General features: G+C 53.5%; 1 long non-coding RNA gene across 1 annotated transcript in view; it reads right to left on the bottom strand.

The window, feature by feature from the left end:
- LOC110255902 (uncharacterized) overlaps positions 1-16,362 on the bottom strand; it is a 156,642-nt gene that overhangs the window by 42,293 nt on the left and 97,987 nt on the right. The gene's annotated exons all lie outside the window — the stretch shown is intronic.

Here is a 16,362-nt window from a genome sequence, read left to right as displayed (position 1 = left end):
TGGTGTCCTCTCCTCTCGGCAACCCTGGAAGTTGGCCCATTATCCCTATGTGGCCAAGGAGGAGCCTGTCACTCAGAGAAGGTAAATGACCTGCCCAAGGTTACCGAACTACAGGAGAAGGATTTGAACTCAGGGCTGCCTGACTTCTAAACCCTTCCTCACCCACCTCCTCCATGTGAGACTGGCCTCCCTCAGGCAGAGCAGGCAGAGTGACCCTGGCTCGGTCAGACCTGAGGGCCCAGGGGCTAGCCACCAACTTTCTTGGGTAAGGTGACCCAGTGAATGGGAGGAGATGGCTAGAGTAGAAAGAGCATGGACTTTGGGGATCAAGCTCAGATGGGTTCGAATCCTGACTCAATAGCCTTGGGAAAAATTGCTTTGCCTCAGAGTTCCTGTGATGGTGCAGCAGAAATGAATCCAACTCCGAGGTTGTGGGTTCGATCCCTGGCCTTGCTCAGTGGGTTAAGGATCCGGTGTTGCCATGAGCTGTTGCGTAGGCTGGCATCTACGGCTCCGATTGGACCCCTAGCCTGGGACCCTCCATATGCTGCAGGTGCAGCCCTAAAAAGACCAAAAAAAAAAAAAGATTGCTTTGCTTCTGTGAGCCTAATTTCCTTATCTGTCAAGCGGAAATGATAATATTTCCACTTTGGGGCTGGAGAGAACACGTGTATACACAGTAGACTATATGTAGTAAAGAACATTGGTGGTGTATGAGTAGGTATTTAATACAGAAGCGCTGATTTTAGCGGTTACCACCAAGGCTCCCCAGGCCCAGGGCAGTGTCCTCCGCCTGTCCCACCTTGGGTCACTGACCCCACCTTTAGTCCCTCCCCACCTCTCCCATGGCCCCACCCATGTCTGTGGCTTCTGAGGGTCCTGGGGCTTGAAGGTCCCTGGAGACTTGGAACAGACCCACAGACTTCTCACGAGCCGAGCCCAGCATCATTCAGGCCAGAGGTTCTCAACCCAGGCTGCACATCAGAATCATCTTTTTAAAAAATACCCGTGCCAGAGTTCCTGCTGTGGCACAGAGGAAAGGAAGCTGACCAGGAACCATGAGGTTGCGGGTTCGATCCCTGGCCTCACTCAGTGGGTTAAGGATCTGGTGTTGCCATGAGCTGTGGTGTAGGTTGCAGACGCGGCTCAGATCCCATATTGCTGTGGCTGTGGTGTAGGCCGGCAGCTGTAGCTCCGACTGGACCCCTAGCCTAGGAAATTTCATATGCTGTGGGTGCGGCCCTAAAAAGCAAAAAACAAAACAAAACAAAAAAACTGTGCCTAGGCTCTTCTCCAGAAGATTCTGATTTAACAGGTCTGCAGTGGGCAATGGGCATTGGTAGTTTTTTAAATGCTCTCTAAGTGAATCTAATGCTACCCTCTAAGGTGTGGCCCATGGACCTGGTAGACAGTTAGAAATGCAGACCCTTGGAGTTCCCGTCGGGGCTCAGTGGTTAACGAACCCGACTAGCATCCATGAGGATGTGGGTTTGATCCCTGGCCTTGCTCAGTGGGTTATTAAGGATCTGGCATTGCTGTGAGCTGTGGTGTAGGTTGCAGATGCGGCTCAGATCCCGCAATGCTGTGATGGTGGCATAGGCCGGCGGCTACAGCTCCGATTCGACCCCTAGCCTGGGAACCTCCATATGCCGCCAGTGTGGCCCTAAAAAAAAAAAAAAAAAAGAAAAAAGAAAGAAAGAAAGAAATGCAGAGCCTCCCCTGGATCCACTAAATCAGAACCTGCATCTTCAGGTGTTCTGTACTCACACTAAAGTTTGAGAAGCCTACTCTGGAGCGCTTTTGTTTCAAGACCAAAGCTAAAGTCCAAAGAGTTGCAATGGACACAGCAGGGTCAAAGCTCGTGTTAAGGTCTTTCCTGGCCGAAGCTGAGTGTCTGCTTTTCCAGAAAGGGACATCGGGGGGCAGACACCTCCGACCAACTTCTTGGAGCAGGATGCCTGGTCAGCACATCCCCGAGCGCCCATCTCTGGGTCCTCGCCTCCCCCATCTCCATCTGGTCTTGAAGATACGCTATTGGGGTGGGAGTCCACCCTTTCCTGGAATTATCCTACATGAGACGGGCCTCATCACGGGATAATTTTCTCATCTGCATAATCGTATTTGACTTCCTTACGGGTGTAAAAACCCCCTTACCTTGGGTGGCTTAATCTTCATTGATTGAATATCAAATTCATTCCAAAGTGGGAGAAGAGGCCTTTGTCTCTCAGCAGCAGGGACGCTGGAGTCTGAAAGCCTGGCCCAGTGGGGGGTGGAGGAGGTTAGCTTTGTCCCTGTCCTTGTCCAGCTGCTTGAGGGACCCTGCCCCTCCCACCACTTTTTCTCTGGCAGCATCTTTCTAGTTTCTGCTACTTCTCCCTCTCTTTTGCTTTTGCTCTGTTTTGTCTCCATCTTTCTGTCTCCTGTCTGGTAGGGTCTTGGTCTTTTGGTTCTGGTCTTCTGTTTTGTTTTGCTGTTTGACTTCCATTCCATTTCCTCTTGCTGTCTCTCTTTGGCATCCCTCCCCTCTCCTCCTACCCCCCACTCCTCAAAGTCTCACACTGTCTCTTTACCTGAAACCCCACATGTCTTTGCTATGTCCCCGCCCACAACCTGGTGGAAGATAAAAAGCTCCAGCATGCACCCCTTGCAGAAGTGGCTGAGCTTCTCCGGGAGACAGAGGACCCCCACAAGATGCAGAGGTGGGGGACAAGGAGGGGTGAGAACTGGATGCTCGGGGACCTGTGATGCTCTGGCTGGAGGGCCTGTTCTCAGGCTAGAAAATATCAATCCTACCCAATAAGGAATGTTCCAGCTAATCATGACCATCTGGGTACCATTTTCTCATCTTACAGATGAGGGACCAGGCTTCGAACCCAGGTCTGCCTAATGCTTAAGGCAGCCCATGATTATCCAGGAAGAGACTGAGGCTAGGCCTTCTGCTCCCAGTAAGTCTGGAAGCAGGTGACTGAATGAGCTTAATTAGTCTAAACTTGTCACTCCTCTTCAAGGCTATGTTGTCATTTTGAGTGCTTAGCAAACGGTCTGGCACACAGAAAGGACCCAAGATGTGCTAAGCAGTGACCGCCATTGCTGCTGTTATTCAGAAACAGGCCAGGGTTCAAATCTCGGACAGGTGCACAAAATCTTTTTTTTTTTTTTTTTTGTCTTTTGTCTTTTTAGGTACCTGCAGCACATGGAGGTTCGCAGACCAGGGGTCAAATCAGAGCTGTAGCTACTGACCTATACCATAGCCACAGAAATGCAGGATCTGAGCCACCTCTGCAACCTACACCACAGCTCACGGCAATGCTGGATCCTTATCCACTGAGGGAGGCCAGGGATCAAACCTGCGTCCTCATGGATGCCAGTCGGGTTCGTTAACCACTGAGCCACGACGGAAACTCCAAGGTGCACAAAATCTTTGTGACACGAGAGCCTTGGCCTCTCTGAGCTTTCGTTAGTTGACTCATCTATAATGTGGTCATAATAACAGAACTGCTTTGCAGGATTTACCGCGAAGATTAGAGTTCTGCACCCGAAACACCCAGCTCAGTGCCAAGTGCATCGTAGGAGCTCAGGACACATCAGCAACGGCTTTTGCATCATTACCGTCATATTTGTTGCTGTTCTCATTGGTGCCATTCTCATTCTCATCATCTCTCTGAGTGCCCAGCACCTGGTAGGCACTTGGTAAATATCAAATCCATGAATGACCTATAGACGCTCCTCTTGTGCCTTCACTATTGTTCCCAACTCCCCGACTTCTTTTCTCCCGTATGTTTTGGCAGAGTCTTCGGAGTGGCTGGCCAGGGCCATGGTGACATGTGGGGCTCCAGAGTGCACAAGATATGGTTGTGTATCCCAACTCTGCCTGGTGGCCAGCTGTGCACCTGGGGCTCTGTGTCCCCATCTGTAGGAAGGGACCCGCAGCAGCACACGCCTTCTCAGGTAGTGGGAGGCAGGGCTGAGGCTGGAAGTAAGGGGCAGGGGAGGAAGGAGCAGAGGCTTCTTACAGAAGCAGAGAGAGAAGGCGGGGGCAGGCTGCGAAGGCCTTGGAGGCCAGGCTAGATGGGTCTCACTGGGCCTAGCTTCCCCTTTCGCAGACTGCTGCAAAGGGGCCCCGGTCTGAGGGCTCCGCCTACAGAGCCTTGGAGACAAAGCCAGGCTACAGGCATCCTGCAGGCGCACAAACACATCTGCCCTGGACTTCTGTGTCCTGGGCTCCAGCTGGAGCCGAGGGGTGGGGAAGGGAAGGCCATTTGCAATTCAGATCCGGGGCAGATGGGAGGACTCCCTTGGAGGTGGTGGCAGCGGTGCAGGAGGGGCACAGTCACAAGTGGAGTCAGCTGCCTCACTCCCCACATAGACCCAGGCCCAAGACCAGCCCTTCCCGGCCGCCACCCCTCTGAACACAGCGCAGGCCCTGCCCTGTACCCAACCCTGCTCCAAGTGCTTTACAGAAGTTAACCGGTAATCGTATGAAGGAGAGACTGTTACGACCCCATCTTACAGATAAGGGAAGCGAGGGCCAGAGAGGCAAAGCAATCGCCCAAGGTCACACAGTACGGAGTCAGTGGCAGAGCATTCACACCAGGCCCACACTCTTCGTCAAGCATCGCACCGCCTAAAACTTCCTCCCACTTGCAGCCAGCCCCTCCAGACCTTCTGCTCCAAAGCCCTGAGAAGATGTTTATGAAGCAAAAGCGTGTTCAAGACACTTTGCTGGGTCTCTACAGTGAACTGGCCCTGGAGGCATCTCCCACCTTCTTCACGGCCCACGTGCTCTCTGGGGCTGCAAGGCCACTTTAGCAGACAGGCCAAGGGCCTCGGCCGCTCTTGCTCCCTGGCCTCGGAGGCCCTCTGGATCCCCAGAGGGGACTCCGGTGATACAGCAAGTGACCAGGTTGGGCTGGTCCAGGGACTCACAGGCAGATGATCCCTAGACATGTGGTTAATCAGTCTGGGATAAATCGCTGGGGGCTCCTGGCTCCCTCTCCCTTTCTAGAAACCAGGAGGAAGTACCAGGTGTGAAGCGCCTTCACACCCCTTCTCATCACCCGCGGCTCTCCAGCCGCCCTGTGGTCCTGGGAGGCCGGCACTGTTGGCTCCATCTTCCAAAAAAGAAAATGGCAATTCCAGGAAGGTTCGTAGTCTGTCTCTGCATTTTTTTTCTTTCTTTTTTTTTCTTTTTTTGCTTTTTAGGGCCATACCCGAGGCATATGGAAGTTCCCAGGCTAGGGGTTGGATCGGAGCTGTAGCCACCCACCTATTCCATAGCTCACAGCAAGGCTGGATCCTTAACCCACTTAACTCACTGAGCGAGGCCAGGGATCAAACCTGCAACCTCTTGGTTCCTAGTTGGATTTGTTTCCACTGCTCCACAACAGGGATGCCTGTCTCTTTTTCTTGATGAAGGAAAAGGTCCACCCTCCACCCTTTTCCCTCCTCGTCCGATGTCCCCTGGGGGAGAATGGACAGGAGGGTGGTAGCTCCCCGACCCAGATGGTCATTCTTCTCTAGGGGCTTCCGTTCTGATAAAGTCATTCATTCATCCCGGCGGGAGATGACGGGGTAAGAGCCGGCGCTGGCGCTGGACAGACCCTCCCTGATGAAGCCAGACTTTGGCTTCAACTGTGCAATCTTGTACAAGCCGTTTTCTCTCCACCACCGCTACTGTCTCACCTGTGAAATGGGTAGCTGATTTCCTCCTTACAGGATTATTTGTGAATCCTATCAGCGAGCGAGCACCTGGACAGGACCCAACCAGTCGGTGCCTAATGAATGAACGCGCCAATCACTGCCCCCCCCCCCCCCCAGCAAGTCCTTGGCTCCCAAGTGGATGGAGCCGGTCCTCCTCCCTCTGTGACCTCTGACCCCGCCCCCTCCTCCCCTCCATTCCTTCTCAGCAGGGGCCCTGAGTCCCTTCCCCCCACCAGGCCCAGGGGGCCCAGGGAAATTAGACCGAATCAAAGCAGAAAATGAGTTTTCATTCATCTTGGAATGATGCGAGAGGTTACGGGCAAGACAAATAGCAGCCTCCCCCTCTTCCTTTATCACTGTCACCGCAATTAATAGGCTGTGGCCTTCGTTATCCAGGCCTCTGCTAAGGAGAGAGCAGGCCCCCCGGGCGACACTAACGAGGGAGAGGAAGCAGACCCGTCTCCAACCAAGTCTGTCATGAGGCCATATGCTCACCTGGCCCCTTAAACTCGCTGCTGGCTGCTGCCCGGCTGGCGTGGATGAGCCAGGAGGGTGTGCGGGAGAGCTCCTGGCCCCCGAATAGGACCAAACCTGAGCCCGGGGCCAGGGGGAGACCACAGCCCCCGACACCCGTGGGAGCACCCACCGGTCTGCAGTTTGAGGATTGCTACAGCTACCTCGCTTCTTGAGTGTTTGCAAGGCATCACCACAACAAGGCACGTATCATTTCCGCTTTACACAGCAACCTCGGAGCAGAGCGAGGCATCTGTTCTCCGATTTTTGTGATGAGAAATTGGGATTCAGAGAAGGAAATACAGCTGTTTGAGGTCAGCCAGGATCTGACCACAGGCCTGCTTGAATCCAAAGTTTGGGTTCCTCATGATCACGCCACTGCCCAACAGGGAGGAGGGAGCAAGAACTGGGAGCTGGGTTCCTGAGAGCCTCTGATTCCAGAGCTTTCATAGGGAAGAGGCTGCGGAGCCTCAGGGCTCAGACTCTTGAGGTCACTGCAGCCCTTGGCCTGGACCAAGTCCAGCTCACACGGCCCCCCCTCTCAGCTTGCCTGCTCTGGGGCTGACAGGGGTGCTCTGTGCCCATAGCCAGGCTGCCTGGGTGCTCAGAGAGGGGGTGAGTCCTGGGAGAGGGCCCTGTCCTGAGCTGGGGAGGGGACCAGCGTTGAGGTGTGGCTCGTCCTCTGTGCACACCTCTGGGAGAGCACGCCTCTTGCTCTGGAGCCACAGTCCCTCTCTCTTGGCTGGACTTCAGGGCCTTTTGGGGTGGGGACCCAGCCTGGTTCAGCTCTGTGTGTCTTGTATCCACCTGTCCATTTGCGTAGCAAGTGTTTCCTGAGCACATATTACAGGCACTAGAGATACAACAATAAAAAAAATTGGCAAAACCCCTACCCTTGGGGAAACGAATGCTCTAGAAAGGTAGACACAGTAGGTAATATATAGAATATGGGGGGGGGGGCATAGGAGTATGTGTGTATGCACATGCGTGCATGCAATTGTGTCAGGGAAGACTTTATTGAGAAGATGACACCTGGGCAAAAACTTGAGGGAGGTGAGGCGGTGAGCCTGTTTTTCTGCAGGAAGAGTATTCCAAGCCAAGGGAACAACATGTGCAAAGGCTCAGAGGCAAAGGGCTTGCCTGGCACGCCAAGGACTAGCAAGGAGGTCAATGAGGCCTGAGCAGGGTGAGCGAGAGGAGGCAGAATTGTGCAAGACCCTGTGGCTCAGCTGCCCAACAGACCTGGCCTTGAACCTTGGTTCTGCAGTTCTCTAACCGGGTGACCCAAGGGCACTTGGTTGTGCAGTCAGGGTGATACCACCTGCCTCACAGGGCCTTCTGAGGCCAAAATAAATGCAACCTCGTCTTTAGGGACACATCCACGACATTTGAATAAGACGGACAGTCTCATTCTACCCACCTCCACTGGAAGATGAGCTTTTTGTCTGTTTGGTTTCCCACTAAAGCCTCAGACCCAGAACAGTGCCCTCAACAAGGGCCCTCACTGACCTCACGATTGAACAAGCCATGACCATACGGTGCCGTGGTATGTGTCTTGAAGGGGAAGCGCAGTTGGCCGAGGGAGCTCTTGGCAAAAGGAAGCTGAAAGGCAGGGAGGGCTTCCTGGAGGCAGTTATGACAGACCTGCTGACGAGTAGGCGCTAATCAAGGAGTAGTCCAGGCGGAGGGAACAGCATGTACGGACGCTCAGAGGCTGGACAGAGCAAGTTCTTTTGAAGAACTCAACTGGCTAGAAGAGAGCATTGGAAGGGAGAAAGGGGCAGCAGAGTGTGGGGTCATGGAGCGAGAGGGACCGGAGTGGGGGACGTCTCGGAACTAGGTGAGCAGAGTACTGCATCCCAAGGTTGATAGAAGACTCTGGTACCCATGTTGGACGTGACACAGTACTTGGCATATAAAAGTGAGATGGAGCGGGGAGGAGGGAGGTGGCAAAGAAGAAAGGAAGGAAATAAAATCAGAGCCAACCAGAGCCTCGCCTCGTGCCGTCTTCAACAGCAGCTGTGGCTGGGTGGCCTCCATAACCTCGCAGCTCAGCGGGACTCAGTGGGATACCCAGCCTCATGACCCCTCTGCCTAAGGCCTCCCTCGACAGGGCCTGTCCTGCTCCCTCCCTCTCTCTGCGCTCCTGGCAGGGAGCGCGGGGTGGGGCAGATGGGCCCCAGGGTCCCAGCAGTGGTCACAATGTTCTGGTTCAGTGGAAGGACCTTAAACTCCGAGACAAGGACACAGCCGTAAAGGATGATGTGGCCGAACCCCCGGTTCCTCGGTGAGCAGACCCCAGGTGTGCGATCGGGAGCAGTTAAATTTCATCATTACCCTTTCTCCGATGGTGTTTTTTATAGTCTCTTTTACTACTGGCACTAAAGGTTCTGGACTCATCCTGGCGGAGTGGAGGACATCACTCGTAGGGCTGACTGCTCTTTGTGATATAAAAAAATGACAAGTCCCGGCTTAATCTTTCTGATAACTGTGTTCTGCGCCCCCATCCATCTCCACCAAGGGGTTTGGGTGAAGCTGGAAGACAAGAGTGTCCCAGCATTTAAGAATGAAAAATTAAGTGCCCTTTTTAAGCACAGCATGGAGCTCCCCAGCTCGGTGCTGTTCTGGAGAGGTGGCTGGGGTGTTCTGGCGGCAGGTGCTGTTCTGGCTGGGGGGGGCGGGTGGAGAGAGCACAAGGCAAGCAGTGTGGCCTCCAGGTCCTGGGGCAGGGGAGCTGGACAGTGGGTCCCACTCGGTGTCATGGGGAGTGTCAGCCTGAGCACGTGTGCTCCAAAGTGTGGGTGAGTTCTGTGCGCATCTGGGTGGCCCCTGCCTCGTGTCTGAGGCTCTGCAGGAGGGCAGGGTCTGTGGCCATGCTTTCGTGCGAGCGGCTGCATCTGGAGGAACGTGACTAACACGGGAGCGTGGAAACAGCCTGCGCTGCAGGAGGATTTGATTCCCAGCTCCGCTTTGATTACCTCTGGAGCCTTTTGTGAGTCATGCCCCATCTTTGGGGCTCAGTTTCCTCATCTGTAAAATCAGTGAGTTGGGATCACAGGAAGCCAAATTCTTCATGCCAAGCACTCACTCCCTGGATGCGTGTGGGCACCTCACATGCCTCGTTTTTGCCTCCCCGTCGCCCTCTGTCCTGTGAGACCCTTGCTTTAATGGACCCTCCAAGGCTACTTCAACCCTGGGATGAGGGGTTGAAGAGTTTGGGGGCGAGGCAGTGAGATTCTCTGAGGCTCAGATTCTGGTCCAGCACCCCAGCCCCTGCCCAAAGCCAGCTTCCAGTTGTGGCTCAGACTTCTCTGTTTGTGCTCAGGACAGAAGCCTCCTGGCTCCTCCCAAGCCCCAGAAATGGCCAGGCATAGCGCAGACTCTGGGAACAGGGTGCGTAGGGCGAGGGCCTAGGGTGCGGAGGCTTCAGACCTGGCCTTTAGTTCCAGATGTATTTATTAGAGCCTGAGCCTCAGTTGCCTTACCTGTGAAATGGAAACAAAGGAGGCCCCTCCCACGGGATAAGCTGAGCTCTTCCTCCTCCATAGTAAGCACTGCAGCATAGCTGGTTAGAGTTGCCGCTGTGGCTCAGTGGGTTATGAACCTGACTAGAATCCATGAGGATGTGGGTTTGATCCCTGGCCTCGCTCAGTGGGTTAAGGATCTAGCATTGCTGTGAGCTATGGTGTAGGTCCCAGACATGGCTCGGATGCCACATTGCTGTGGCTATGGCATTGGCTGGCAGCTGCAGCTCTGATTTGACCCCTAGCCTGGAAGCTTCCTTATGCCACAAGTGCGGCCCCAAAAAGAAGAAACAAAAAAAGAACTGCTGGTTATCGTAGGCACCCCTGTCACAGGGCAGCCCCCTTGCACGGACCCCTAAACAGAACGGGCCTCTCTGCCTCTGCTTAATCCCATCTCCCAGGCCCTCATCTCCTCCTGTGGCAGGACGACAAAGGGGACAAATGGCCCTCTTGCAAAGCTGTGAGAGAAAGGGAGGGAGAGCTGAGCTGGGAGACTTGGGCCGCCAGAGGACTGGTTTGTCCCGGAAGGGGCCAAACATTTGTCGTTAATAAGAGTGAGAGGGAAAAAAAAAGAACCCATGAGAAGCTCCCTCCTGGGCCCAGGCAGATGCAGCCCCACACAATCCCTTTATCGCGGCAACGTGGTTTGGAGAACAAGATGACAGGCTGATAGGCCCCAGTTATCTGGGGAGGCGGCGTTTATCTGGGAAGTTTCCACAGGCCCGGGGCCCCACTGGTGTGTGTGTTATCTGGGTCCCAGCTGCTGGGACCTTCGGCCCCCTCTCCCACTGGGCAGGATGGCGATGGAGGGGCCCACGTGGACCTCTTGTGTGGCTGTGAAGATGTGTGGTTAAGAATGGCCAGGGCCCTGGGGCATCTGGGGCTGGAGGTGAACATGTCCCAGAGATTTGGTGCCACCCCCGCAGACATAGGTGTCACTGCTGGAGCCCTGGACAGGCACGGACAGCGATCTCATCCACCCTGGGTGCAGGGGCACTCAGCCCATTTTACAGACACTGAGGCTGGACAGCTTACCTCACTTGCTGAAAGGTGGCTGGCCAGAAAATGGCAGAACCAGGATTTGAAATCTGGTCCGCTTGGTTCCAAAAGCACCAGCCTCCAGAACAAACCCCATGACTGGGACAGAGTGGACCTCAACCCCTTGCAAAGGAGTGACACATAACATTCTCAGAGATGATCTGGGTCCATTAACCCCGCTGATCCCACTTTGGCCTTTGGAACAGAAAGCTTGAGCTTTTTTTCTTTTCTTTTCTTTTTATGGCTGCATCTGCAGGATATGGATGTTCCCAGGCTAGGGGTTGAATCAGACCTGTAGCTGCCGGCCTATGCTACCCCCATGGCAACACTGGATCCGAGCCGCATCTTCAACCTCCTCTGCAGCTGGCAGCAACACCGGATCCTTAACCCACTGAGAGAGGCCAGGGATCGGCAAATCCACATCCTCACAGAGACAACGTGCTGAGCCACAATGGGAACGCCCTTGAGCTTTGTTCTGGTTCCCATTTGACAGGTGAGGAAACAGAGGCCCAGAGAGAAACAGCCCTTCGGCCAAAGTCACCCACGTTAAGGCAGAGCTGGGACCTTGAACCCAGTCCCCTGGCTCTGAGTCAGCCAGCAGCCCTGCCTCTCTCCCTCCCCAAGGCCCTCCTCTCTTGCCCTTAATCATTTACTGCCCTTGCAGACAGCCTTGGTCCAAAGCAATAAAATTCTGACTTAGACCAGACCTTGTGTTGCTGCCATTTGTGCACGTGGCCATCTCCCCTGCTGACTGCCAGGGCCTGGAGGGCAAGAACCAGGTGGCTGTATATTTCTGTGTTTTCCCTACACTGCTGACCTGCTGAGGGTGTTTGGTAAGCAAATGCTCAAACTGGGACCTGAGGCTTGGAGCACTGGGCGAGGAGGAACCAGGATACGGACAGCAGCAGGAGCTGGCTCCTCACATTCTCTAGAACCAGAATTGAACCCAGATTCTGCTCCATCCCCATCAGCCAACCCTGCTCATACCCTGATGTCCCCTATTTGGTGGTTGGCACCACAGCCATGACTGGGCCAAGCCGATACCAGACTCTTCCCTTTGGTACCTCCTGAGCCCTTACCCCACCAACCAGTCATTGGCAGGTGCCACCAGTTCTGCATCTTACACAGGCCAGCCAGGGCTGCCATCTTGGACTGTTATGACAGCCTCCCACCTGGCCTCCCTGCCTCCAGTCTGCTCTTCAGCTGTAATCAGAGCCCTCTTGTGCAAATGCAAACTGGAGCTCCTCTGCCAAAACCCTCCAGGGCTCCAAGTCCTTCAAAACAAAGTTCAGGAGTTCCTGTCGTGGCACAGTGGTTAACGAAACCTACTAGGAACCATGAGGTTTCGGGTTCGATCCCTGGCCTTGCTCAGTGGGTTAAGGATCCAGCGTTGCCGAGAGCTGTGGTGTAGGTTGCAGACGCAGCTCGGATCCCGCGTTACTGTGGCTCTGATGTAGGCTGGCAGCTACAGCTCCGATTCGACCCCTAGCCTGGGAACCTCCATATGCCGTGGGAGTGGCCCAAGAAATGGCAATAAAGACAAAAAAAAAAAAAAAAAAAAAAAACCAAACCAAAAAACCAAAACAAAGTTCAGCCGTCCTAACTCCCCAAGATCTGACTCTGGCCCACCACGCCAGCCTTACCTCCTGCCATTCCTGGCCACACTGAATTCTGGATTCCTCAGAATGCCCCCTTCACCCTGCCCTGGGCCCTGGCACCCATCTCTGTCAGGAACACTTCTTCCTGCCTGGTTCCTTTGTGATGAGCGCCTCCTCCTCCTCCAGGTATCAGTTTGCTGTCGCTTCCTCCAGGAAGCCTTCTGTGATCCCTACCAGTTGGGTGCCCACTTGTCCATGCCAGCTTTTGCACACACCTGTTAGAGCCCTTAAAACATGGACTGGGACTTGCCTACGAACTTGCATGCTGTCTCTCTCTTCCATTAGACTCCGAGCTGCATGAAGCCAAGGCCTGTGTTCCCACTTACAGTTCTTAACACATATGTGTGAAGGAACAGGAGCTCCAACGTCCCCTCTCTTCCTGCACCCCTGTGACTCCTCAAAGGGACCCGAGCAGAGAGCGCTAGGGAACAGAGGTCACGGAGCCTATGCGCGTTTTCTCTCTTTTTGTGTTTTATTGTTTGCCTTTTAACGTTTGTGATATTCTTGGCATACAACTTAAACCTTTAACTTTTGTTTGAAAAATGAGGTGTATTATTTGCACAAAAGAACATGTAAATAACACACCCTTTTTTTTTTGGTGTCTTTTTGCCATTTCTTGGGCCGCTCCTGTGGCATATGGAGGTTCCCAGGCTAGGGGTCGAATCGGAGCTTTAGCCGCCGGCTTACACCACAGCCACAGCAACGCGGGATCCAAGCTGCATCTGCGACCTACACCACAGCTCATGGCAACACCAGATCCTTAACCCACTGAGCGAGGCCAGGGATCGAATCTGCGTCCTCATGGATGCTGGTAGATATGTTTCTGCTGATCCACAATGGTAACTCCAACATATACTGTCTGAATGATGAGAATAATAATAAAACAATAACCCTAGACTCAGATCCCAGTTTAAGAAGAGTCAATTTCAAAACTTTCAAAGCTTGTTGAGCTCTTATCATATCACATTTCCTCTTTCCTCCAGAGGTCACCATATTTTTTCTTCCCCCAGAAGTAATCAGTTTTAAAATTTTTGTTTGTATGTTCTTTTTTAGTTTTTTAATGGCCATCCCTATGGCATATGGAAATTCGAAGGCTGGGGATCAAACTTGTGCCCCAGCAATGACCTGAGCTGCTACAGAGACGACACTGGCTCCTTCACCTCCTGTGCCATAGCAGGAACCCTTTTGTATGTTCTTTACAGTTTTATCATTTATGGGTAATTCCTAAACAATATATATAATTTAATTTTATATATTTTTGTCTTTTTAGGGCCTCACCCACAACATATAAAGTTCCTAGGCTAGAGGTTGAATTGGAACTGTAACTGCCAGCCTACACCACAACCACAGCAATGCCAGATTCTCTCCATGTCCACGACCTACACAACTCAAGGCAACCTTGGATCCTTAACCCACTGAGCGGGATCAGGGATCAAACTTGTGTCTTCATGGATACTAGTCAGGTTCGTTACTATTGACCCACAATAGAAATTCCTAATTTTATACACTTTTGAACTAGAATCATACTTTATGGATTCTTTTGTGACTTCCCTTTTTATTATGATTTTATTCTTTTTGCGACTTCCCTTTTTAAAAGCTAAACATTATCTACTGAGAATCACCCATGTGGATGTATTCTCCTTAGTGCATGCGTGGTGTTACATGCTGTTTCACAATTTATGTATTCATTCCTCTTTTGTTTCCAGTTTTCTGCTTTTTTTTTTTTTTTTTTTTTTTGGCCGTTCCCACAGAGATGTGGAAATTCCCAGGCCAGGCATTCCCTGATCCAAGCTGTAGTAATGACAATGCTGGGTCCCTAACCACTGAGCCACCAGGGAACTCCAACCCGAGTTGTTCTAATGACTACCTTCCCCCTCATTCTTGGGACTTGCCTTGTCCTGTGCACTCCTATCAGCTTCCTGTTGCCACATGGCAGCTCATTCCCCAGAGATGGAGAGTGGGGGACGAGGCTTCCCATCAGGGCTGCCCCTACAGAACCCCTAAAGTCACCCACAAGTCAGGATGTGGTTGCCTGAGTCCCAGGGGCCTCCTGGAAGAGACGTGGGGTCTGGGGCTGGCTGAGCCCTCCCGAGGCCTCCCCTTCCTCACCCCCTACCCACCTGCCCCACCTTTCAAGTTGCTCTCCCCGGCAGCTGCCCAGATCCAGCCCTTCCCCCTCCTCTCCAACCATCCAGCCTGGCAGAGGGCGTGGGACCATGCATCCTGGTGTGTGTATCCAGCTGTTGCTTGCCACAGCTGGCTGCATCGGGCTCTGCAGAGCCCAGGAGGGAAAGTTCTGCCCTCCTCCTCCCGTTCTATTTAATGCCTGAGACTGGATGAGGGGGAAGAGAACCTGGGAACATCCCTGGCTGGGGACAGAAATTTTTTTTTTTGTTTTGGTTTGTGCCTGCAGCATGTAGCAGTTCCTAGGGCCAGGGATCAAACCTATGCCATAGAAGTGATCATGCTGGATCCTTAACCACTAGGCCACCAGGGAACTGACAAGGCAATTTGTTTACTCCAAAGCCCAGATGGTGGTGGGCCCTCCTCCCTTCCTGCTTGCAAACCTGAGCCCTGGCCCTCCTGGCTGCCTTCACTCAAGACTGTGAGAGGTGGTACCATTTTCCCTCTGGGGCCTCCACGTTCTCTTCTGTACAATGGGGTGCAGGCTGCTTCAGGAAGGCCCTCACTTCATGGGGAAGGGCCTTAAGGCCAGAGAATAGGAGTGGAGCCCTGCTTGGAGATTATGCCTGGACTGGGTAGGGGAGCCATCAGAGGCAGGGAGGCTGCAGGGAGGAGGCTGCGAGAAGAGTCCAGAAGGGAGAGAAGCACAGAGCACCTGGCCCAGGGCCCCAGGGTGGGGCACAGTGGGGCTTTCTATGGTACTGCAAATAGCACCATCCTCAAGAGCCCAGAGGGTGGACTGGGGGGGCGCTGCCCTGCAGCCGTCCACACTGGCGGGCCAGGCCCCGCCCAGCCACTCACCTGGCCAACAAGCCAACAAGCACTGACCACCTGCCTGCCGTGTTAACAGCAAAAGGGACAAGCCTATTAATACCAGCATAATAATACCAGAAACAGCCACTGGGAAGGAGCCATGGAGTGGCCCAGATACAGGTACTGCCTGTGTGCTCTGCTCTGTGTCCTGCATTTTGAAGGTATTCATTCTACTTTTTTTTTTCTTTTTATACCTGCACCCGAGGCATATGGAGGTTCCCAGGCTAGGGGGCAAATCAGAGCTGCAGCTGCAGGTCTACGCCACAGCCACAGCAACACCAGATCCGAGCCGCATCCACAATCTACACCGCAGCTTGCAGCAATGCCAAATCCTTAACCCACTGAGCGAGGCCAGGGACCGAACCTGCATTCTCACAGACACAACGTCAGGTCCTTAACCTGCTGAGCCACAGCGGGAACTCTTATTAATTCATTTTTAACCCACATGACACCCCTCCGAGGTGGGTCCTACTGTCATCACCCCCTTTTTACAGATAAGGAAAATGAGGTAGAGAGAGGTGACGTATTTGCCCAAGAGCGTACAGTTGAATTCCCAGGAGAAGAGCCATCATTCGGAATTTCCAACCCCCGTGCCATCCGCCCTCTTCTACGAGGAGTCCCGCCACCTCCTCAAACACCTCCACTTTCCGCAGATGCGGGAAGCAGAGCTCAGAGCAGCTGGGCGACTTGCCCACTGGGATTCCAGCTCAGGTTGGTCTGACTTCAAGTCCGTATGCGGATGCCATAGGGCCTCCTGTAACCTGGGGGCACCTTAGCTTTCCTGACCTAAAGGTCAGGGTCAAAGGTTTCTTCAGGAGGGGCAAGCTTTTTCTGGACCAAGGTTCCTGAGCCAGCCGAAGCAAGGTTACCAGAAACACACAGAACATAGACGCGTGGGGCGGGGGGGGGCGTGCACCGCATCGTATGGACGT

This window comes from Sus scrofa, chromosome 12, assembly GCF_054392235.1.
Source record: "Sus scrofa isolate SSC_HxYL_T2T_F1_AM1 chromosome 12, Sscrofa_HxYL_maternal_Yorkshire_Landrace_v2.0, whole genome shotgun sequence".
Lineage (NCBI taxonomy): Eukaryota > Metazoa > Chordata > Mammalia > Artiodactyla > Suidae > Sus > Sus scrofa.
Note: the sequence above shows the minus strand (reverse complement) of the source record. Positions and strands in the feature narration are given on the sequence as shown.